Here is a 9,957-nt window from a genome sequence, read left to right as displayed (position 1 = left end):
AAAAAGAGTGCTTTTGTCTTCCTTTTGTATTTTCAGGATTAAATGAGCTCAAATTCACAAAAGAAGCAAAAAGACAGCTAAATCTAACATAAATACAAGAAAAGGAACACAAGTGGACTGCTCGACCCCTCAACGGCATCCTCCCAAGCAAAATAGAGAAGGCAGAAGACTGAACACGCCCCGTGCTCAGCCAGCACGGGGCCGTGCCCAAGAAGCAGCAGAAAAGACAAACCTATAGAAGCTTCTATTGCCCACCACGGGGCCGTGTCCCAGTGAACACGGGGGCGTGGCAAAAGTACAGCAGGCGCATTAATTGTAATTGCGAATTACAATTAATGAAGAGAGAGAGTGTCAGACAGGCACGGGGGCGTGTCCAGCGGACACGGGGCCGTGCCCAGCCTATAAATAGGAGTGCTTGGCTTCATTTCAACTCATCTCTTCGCACACCACCTCTCTCACACTTCATCCACCACCCACCACCATCACAACACCATCATCCACCACCATCATCCATTGTCCATCATAGAGTGTGTGAGTCGTCTCGGGATCCAAGATTGATCGTAAGAGTTCTTGACAATCAAGGCCATGTTTGCCTAAGTCTCTTACATCACTTGGTGAAGACAAGTGTTTAGTATAATACTTTTTATTTTTAATCTTTTGCACTTTTTATTTGGTTTTGTATTAATGACTTTAATAACTAGTTGCTTATGTTGAAGGTGATCTTTCCTTATCGTTTGTCCGTGGTGTCTTGGCATTATTTTACTTTCTATATAAAATAAAAGATTTTCACCATTCATATCTCCACGGTCTATATGGAGGTATGTTGGCTACCTGGTCCAGGGTTAAGGGAACGGTTTGCTAAGGGTCTTGCCCTTGTTCAGCGTTTAGAGGTCCTGCAAGGGACCTGGGTCAAATTTAGTAGGATCTCCTTCAATGCCCATAGGTATTGGATGGCGGGGATCCAAACTCTTTGACCCCCTCATAAGTTAACTACTATTAATACTATAACCCGGCTATTTAGGACTGTATCCCTGCTGACTCAGACTACTTAGTTGATGTAACACCTCGAATTTTTGTGTCCAATGATGTGTTCACACGTGTCATTTGTTTACACGTGGCATCTATAATAAATAAAGGACTAATTTTGACAAACCTTGAAAGTATATAAATTCGAGGGTTATAAATGTCAACAAGGGTAAATATACTGTATAGTATCCCTAAATAATGCTTAAACCTTCAAACGAATAAATTATAGATCGTACAAAAACAAAACGCGGAAGAAAGTGAGAGATTACAAACTACAGGGGTTAACTGTGTCAACATGTTTAATAATACCTCTGAGTGACCCTTTAACGTTCCAAAGACTTTGTAACGGTATTATACCCTCACTAAAATAATATATATGAATTTCGCGAAGTTTCTATATGAAACGAGAAAGTTACGATCGAATTCGTAGAAGAAGGGTTAAAAGCGTCAACAGTGAAAGTTAAGGCTTTCCAATATAATTAATAAATAAACCGGGGACTTAATAATGCGGGTAATTAACACGAGGCCCCTATCGGTAAATAACCGAGGGCCAAACCGCAAAGTTACCCCTTCAAAACCGAAAGGTCAGGTGAATCATTACGAAAGATTTCGTTATTAATGGCCAGATTCTGTAATTATTACAAAAAGATTTAAAAATCCTGAAATCTTAACCTTAGGCGGCCCGCGTGAAGGTTAAGAATTAGTTGAGGCGGGCCGCGAGCCTCCTTTGTTTCGCATCTGTTATTTGATCTTTAGGCGACCCGCATTAAAACGCATGGGAACTCCCATGCGGGCCGCGTAAAGTGCCCAGATGCAGAATAGTGATGTTTTCTTGACTTTTGGAGTCTTGAACGATCAAAAACCAACAAATGGGGCATGGGCACCCTATGCTCAACCCATAACACTTAGGGGACACCTACCATCACCTCTGGTCTGATTGTAGTGCTTGTAATGATCAATGAGGCTTGGCATTGGCTATAAATAGCATGCCTTAAGTTCATAATATTCACACAACACAAAACTCACCTTTCTGATCATTCTAAGTGCTCTCAAGTCTTCTTCTCTGCTCCATATTCAAGTTCTAACTTCTGTAAGTTACCTTGATCATCCATAGTTCAGTTTATGCTTAGTTTTTAGCTAAGAACCAAACCGTCGTAACTACGGTTTGACTTTACAATAAATCAGTAACGGTTCAGTCGTATGACGAATCAAAAATGGTTATGAGTTGGTATTTATGTGGGTAATAAACCTCTAAAAAGGTTCCCCCTGATCACCACTCTAACTATGTCAAATGTCGAGTCAAACGTGCGGTTAAAAAGTCAACAGAAAGCTATTTTAGCGATTTATGCATAATCTGTAATGTATATGTTATGAAACCTGTTTTGATAATCATAAAACATGATAATAAGTATATAAACGTGTTTGCGCTCGTTTGAATCGATCATTTGCTATATAGAACCGGTTCGGAGCCGAAAGTCGCAAAAGTTTGACTTTTGCTTTGACTTCAGTTCTGACCCGTTTTAGTGAGGTATAAATATACCTTAGGACTCTCCTAGGACCAGGTCACATGTTGGTATACGCCTCTGTGGTCGGTTCATGAGTTATCCGAGTCTTTTACGAATTTCCGTCATTCGCTTAAAAGTTGACCGTAACGGCCTTTTAAAATTAAAACGAGTATTTCGGACACGTGAACGGACCAAAACCTTGCTTGATAAATTATAAGCATGTCCTTAAAGTTTCACGTCAATCCGAGGTCTAGAATGAGAGTTATGCTAAAAGGCGCACTTTTAAGAAAGTTTTGTAATTAACGGCGCAATTAGCATAACGCCCATCTAACCCAAGTTTTCGTCACCAAAACATTTACCCACTGTGGTAAAATAATATTTTGGGAATTTTAAAGATTTTTAATAAATTTTACCTTGCTCATAACCTGCGGTTATGGCTACGGTTCGGTAAATACCGAATATGCCCTTTTTTGGCCAAAACGGGAGTTCTACAAGGTCTTTTGACCCGATTCCAGTTGCTACTGATTTTAAATAATAAATAAAGTATTTTGAACTTTATAAACTGTTCGGGAAACTCAGATTTCCTGTAGAACTCGAAAAGCCCTTTTAAAGTCTTTAAAATAACCGAAAAGCCCCTACGGGGCATAACATAAACTTAAACTCGTTACGGGCGTCACGGAAGGTATCCTACTGATACCAAAATACTTTTAAGGCATATTGACTTAGGAAATAAGCGTACGACTCTTATGGTTAACCGTTTCGCCTATTTGCGCACACGGTACGACTCATGGAACTAGTTTTCGTGCGATAGCCGATATGGGTCAAATTATATTATTTGAACCCCAAAATCCAGAGTATGAACTATAAACCCATATAAAACAAGTCTCTGAACTTGTTGGGTCCAAATCATACTCCATTCTCGGTTTTCGCCTTTTCGTGCGAATTAACCATATCTATATATCGGAATCAACCGGTTTAAGCTACGGCTAATATAAGGACCGTTAGGATTCTAAGAGGTTAATTAAAACCTTCGTTCCAGATTAGGAGCCCCAGTAAAAGCTATCGGTGACTTGATCTAAATTAAGGATTAATACTTGCAAAGGTAAATACTTTGACTTATTTCCCCTATATGGGCTTGGGTTACGGTATATTAATACCGCTTGATTGAGCATTATATAATTCCATCGCTTAGGTGGTTAATTGATTAAATATGATCGGCTCATTTAAACAGTTTTGTTGCTTATAAGCCTTTGGGGGGTTTAATGACAGTTGTCCCGGATATCCTTGGCATCATTTTACGAAATGGCCACGACCATCGACATCCCGGTGTAGGCGTACACCCGGTATAAAGTGTCGACATTAAAACTAAAAGACGTAGCCGTAGGTTTTTATACTACGGTTTTACGCAAACGTGGTGTGTCTATAAATCTTTAACCCGGCACGACCCGGACTACTGAACGCATAAAAGAACATGTAAAACGTTCACAAGATCATTATGAATTTTCCCAAGTTATAAAAGAGTTTGTGCCTTGTGCATTCAAATCAATTTTAGTAAACATTTTCAAATGTGTCAGTTGAATGTATTTACCAGTGTAAACTGACGTATTTTCCCCAAAAAGATTAAGTGCAGGTACCTAAACGTAATTGGCTGGTATTAGCTCCCTAGCGTCGGGATAAGCCTCGCAAGCTTGATTGCAGTATCTGATGGAACAATACTTTATATTTATTTACGATCCGCTGTGGATATATCCAACCCCTGTAATACATTTTGATATTACAATCAGAGGTTGAAATTTATATATTTATCTTATGCTTCCGCTGTGCATTATATAATTGTGTGGTTTGACTATATTGTTGCCAACATCGTCACGGTAATCCCCCACCGGGCCCACCGGTGAGACACGTGGAAATCGGGGTGTGACAGGTTGGTATCAGAGCCAACATTGAGTGAATTAAACACTATCCTATTGTGTTTAATCTCAGTGACACAATTGCACATACTTGAGTCTAGACAAGAACTTAGGACAAATTCGGATTACTACTCCATTTTTGTCTTTATTTTCGATTTGATTTTTAATAAGTTTTGGAGCAGGAAAATGCCACCTGTTATATTCCGAGGAAGAGGAAGGGGACGAAGAGGCCGAGGAGAAATCGTGACACATCACGATCAAGAAGCTGGACCATCTGGTACAAGACATCCTTCGATGACACGAAGCGAAGAGCCACAACGACGAAGAGATCTTTACGAACCAGCGAGGCATTCCACTTCGCACAGCTCGACGCCATCCTACCGGCACTCCTTTGGACCAGATTCAGAAAATAATCCCAACAACCCACAGCCTTCCTTCATACCTCTACAACGTTCGGTTTCGCACCGGAATTATGACGACCCTACTCCATACTACGTAGCTCAGTTTAATCCGGCTGACTACATACAGGAACCTTCAGGTTTTGTTCCACTAGGGCCACAAGACCACTTTTCTGAAGATCCCATGGAGGAAGATGAGGATCCAACTGAACCAGCTCGTGGTACGCCCACGCATCCGATAGAAGTATCTGATGGATCTTCATATCATGGTCCGCAGTATCAAGGCCCAGACAGCTTTATGGCCTTGTTTGACCGACATGAGTGGTACAACACACCATCTCATCAGACATCGCAACCGAGACATCCACAGGATCCCTCTGAGGATTCACGCTTTGAGGCAGTTACGCCACCACCTCCGCCACCGGCACAACCAGTAATACCTGACCCGCCGAGGCGTAGGAGGACAAATGCTCGTATGTCTACACGAGGAGGAGGGGGTATCCACTTCAGCACTCCTCGACATTCTAGTAGTAGCCACTATCCGCCACTACAAGAAGAAGGATCTTCAAGTCCTATACAGGAGGCGAACTCCGCACCAACTGCACGAAATTCGCCACCATTTGGGTATGACCAACCCATACCAGCTTACACAGGTCCAACGGCTTACAACCCGTTTGAACCGTCACAAGCACAATACAACTACGGCTATGAGCGCGACCCATATGTGGTGTCGGCTAGATATAATGCGCGCTACCCTGACGGAGCACATGGAAACATGGGACCACCGGATTACTCAGCTCATGGGTATCCAATACCTCCCAGACCTCCAGTTCCGCATCAAGCGCCACAACCACGATTTTCTCCTCCTGAACAGGAAGAAATACTCCATCGACTAGATCGTGTGGAGAGAGAGTTCGAGGAAGAGAAGAAAAGCCACCGAGGATTTCTCAAAGGCTTGGCGAATCTACTAAAGGGCAAAAAGAAGAAACGTGACCACTAGCCTTAATAGTTGTACGAATGTAATTTCTACTTTGAAATAAGTCCCTACGTGGACAACTTATCGTATTTCAGTCCCTACGTGGACTTGTCTTTTAGTCCTTACATGGACACCTATCTTGTACTAGTCCCTGCATGGACTTGTCACTTATTTTAAACCTCTATGAAGGTATGTATTATTTGAAAGACCCGTTTAGGGCAATATGTAATTGTATTTGAGATTTTGGAATGTATGTTATGAGTTTTGTTTTAATATGTATAAAATAAATCAAAACCATTCCTTTTATATTGATCTGCCTAAATAAAGAATCTTACAAGGTGAAACCTAGCTTGGGGTCTTTTAAGATCTAGTCAAGATGGTACGACCTAACTGAAAAGATTCTGATTCCCTGTTAACCTCTGTACGCATGTTAACATTCATGGCGGATGTGATTCGTTAAAATCACGCACGTCATTCTTATACAATAATCCTTTAAGGATTTCAAAACCCAACTAAATGATATATAAATCGTGGGTTAAATCACCAATGAAGGTGATCAATATTATAAAGACATCCATTGGTGATGCAATGCCTACGGGCCAGTATTATTAAAACATCCATTAGTGATGCAGTGCCTACGGGCCAGAATTATTAAAACATCCATTAGCGATGTAGTGCCTACGGGCCAGTATTATTAAAACATCCATTAGTGATGCAGTGCCTACGGGCCAGAATTATTAAAACATCCATTAGTGATGTAGTGCCTACGGGCCAGTATTATTAAAACATCCATTAGTGATGTAGTGCCTACGGGCCAATATTATTAAAACATCCATTAGTGATGTAGTGCCTACGGGCCAACCATATTAAAACATCCATTAGAGGTGTAGTGCCTATGGGCCATAATAATTGTCTTATAAAGACAAAAGGCAGTGGTAGTCTATGACTCTCTGTCAGATAGAGATAAAAGAACTACGGTTCAAATCTCTATGCCTTTGATTCTCTGGAATCTCGGCTAATATTATAAAACATCATCATGATTTGGCTTTATGCCGCCAATATTATCTATATAGCTGGAATAGGATATATTCAGATCCTAATATGTAATGAGTTAATAAGTTAACCAAATATGGTCTCTGTACCATGGTTGACAAATTGTCATAAAAGACAATTATATAATAATCTCCTAAATAAAAATTTTGTTATCTTCTGTAACAGATTCAAGTTACAATGGCGGACCCCAATGGAGAGAACAGCCACACAAACGAAGATGACTATGACAATGCGTCAGTGCATTTGACAGGCGCACAACTGAAGGCTCTGATTGACAATGCTGTCCAGGCAGCTATTGATCGTCAAAATACCGAGTCTCAAGGCAGAACTGTGTCAAAACCACCCTCTAAACCAAAGACACACTCCAAACCACCCTCTGAACCCAAGAAAGATGACGACAAGCACTCGTCTACTGAGCACAGCGTTCATCGCGATAGAGAATATACTGATGCGTCGAGTGCTAAGGGTTGCACCTACAAATACTTTGTATCATGTAAGCCCCGTGAATTTACAGGGGAGAAAGGTGCGATTGACTGTATCACCTGGCTAGACGAGATGGACACGATAGTGGACATCAGCGGGTGCGCTGAGAGGGACGTGGTTAAGTTTGTGTCCCAGTCATTCAAGGGTGAGGCCCTGGCGTGGTGGAGAGCTCTGGTGCAGGCTTCAGGTAAGTCTGCCTTGTACAAAATGTCATGGGGGGAGTTTATTACCCTCATAAAAGAAAACTACTGCCCTCAGCACGAGGTTGAGAAGATTGAGGCAGATTTTGTCTCGCTAGTGATGACAAACCTGGATTGTCAAGCTTATCTGACAAGCTTTAACACTATGTCACGCCTGGTGCCATATCTTGTGACACCAGAACATCGAAGGATTGCCCGATTCATTGGGGGCTTAGAGCCGGCGATCAAGGCCAGTGTGAAGGCCTCTAGGCCAACGACCTTCAGGTCAGTTACTGACCTCTCCTTGTCTCTTACACTTGATGCTGTCCGTCTGAGGGCACAAAGGAGCAAGGAGGCTGAAAAGCGAAAACGTGAGGAAGATACCTCACGAAAGTCTGGGAAAAAGCACCGTGGAAACAGTGAGGGCAAGAGAGGGTCGGAGGCAAAGAAGGAGGGGCAAGCTGATGGAAGACCTCACTGCAAGGTCTGCAAGAAACCTCACTCCGGGAAGTGTAGGTTTGCGTCTGGTTCACAGTCGCAACAAAAGACTCCATCCTGTGGGCTATGCAAGTCCAAGGATCATAAGACAGTGGAGTGCAAAAAGATAAAGGATGCAACCTGCTTTAATTGTAACGAAAAGGGGCATATAAAGAGTAATTGCCCGAAGTATGCCAAGAAGGCGGAAGAGACGAAGAAGTCGAATGCGAGAGTTTTTCGCTTGGATGCAAAGGAAGCGGTTAAGGACGACAATGTGCTTACAGGTACTTTTCTCGTAAATAATATATTTGCAAGAGTACTGTTCGATTCTGGCGCTGATAAATCCTTTGTAGACCAGAAATTTTGCCAACTACTAAATATGCCAATCAAAACCCTTGATGTGAAATACGAAGTAGAGTTAGCAGACGGCACGATAGAAACCGTCTCTACTGTTCTAGAAGGATGTGAAATGTCCATTAGGAACCATTCTTTTCCTTTATCTCTACTTCCTTTCAAACTGGCGGGTTTTGACATTGTGCTAGGCATGGACTGGTTATCCCGTAATCAGGCCCAAATCATTTGCGGCAAAAGACAGATAGTTTTAAAGACTCCGAGTGGTGAATCTCTTACCATTCGAGGGGATACGCACTACGGATTGCCCGAAGACGTATCTATGCTGAAAGCTTCAAGGTGTTTGAACAGAGGCTGTGTAATTTACATGGCTCAGGTGATAATTGAAGAACCAAAGCCGAAGATCGAGGATCTTCCTGTCATTTCTGAATACCCCGAGGTTTTTCCTGAAGAACTACCTGGTTTGCCACCAGATAGACAAGTGGAGTTCAGAATTGACATCATTCCTGGAGCAGCTCCGATAGCCAGAGCACCTTACAGATTAGCTCCGACGGAAATGAAAGAACTGAGGACCCAGTTGGATGAACTGCTGGCGAAAGGTTTTATCAGACCTAGTTCATCTCCCTGGGGAGCTCCTGTCCTATTTGTTAAGAAAAAGGACGGATCGATGCGGTTGTGCATCGACTACCGAGAGCTAAATAAAGTTACCATAAAGAATAGATATCCTTTACCAAGGATCGATGATCTATTCGATCAGCTGCAAGGAGCAAGCTACTTCTCAAAGATCGACTTGAGGTCGGGCTATCATCAACTAAGGGTCAGAGATGAAGATGTACACAAGACTGCATTTAGGACTCGCTATGGTCATTACGAGTTCCTAGTGATGCCTTTTGGGCTCACAAATGCACCGGCTGCGTTCATGGATCTCATGAATCGCGTTTGCAAGCCATACTTGGACAAATTCGTCATAGTCTTCATCGACGATATCCTTATATATTCCAAGAATCAAGATGACCACGAGAAGCACCTCCGTTGCATTCTCGAATTACTACAGCGTGAGAAACTCTACGCCAAATTCTCGAAATGTGAATTCTGGCTACGAGAGGTTCAATTTTTAGGACACGTTGTGAGTGAGCGTGGTATCCAAGTGGATCCCGCTAAGGTAGAGGCGGTCATGAACTGGCAAGAGCCAAAGACGCCTACCGAAATACGTAGTTTCCTGGGGTTAGCAGGATACTACCGGAGATTTATTGAAAATTTTTCGAGGATTGCTGCGCCCTTGACTTCCTTGACCAAGAAGAAAGAAAAGTACATTTGGGGCCCAAAGCAGCAAGAGTCCTTTGAAATACTGAAGCAAAAGCTGAGCAACGCACCTGTGTTGACATTACCGGAAGGTACAGATGAATTCGTAGTTTACTGCGATGCATCACACACGGGCATGGGGTGTGTGCTTATGCAGAAGGGCAAGGTGATTGCCTATGCTTCAAGGCAATTAAAGGTGCATGAAAAGAATTACACCACCCATGATTTAGAGTTGGGTGCCGTTGTATTTGCACTGAAGTTGTGGAGGCATTACCTTTATGGTATTAAATTTGTGAT

Source organism: Helianthus annuus, chromosome 9 (genome assembly GCF_002127325.2).
Source record: "Helianthus annuus cultivar XRQ/B chromosome 9, HanXRQr2.0-SUNRISE, whole genome shotgun sequence".
In the NCBI taxonomy this organism is placed as follows: domain Eukaryota; kingdom Viridiplantae; phylum Streptophyta; class Magnoliopsida; order Asterales; family Asteraceae; genus Helianthus; species Helianthus annuus.
The sequence above is the reverse complement of the archived record's forward strand: the minus strand, read 5'-3'. Positions refer to the sequence as shown.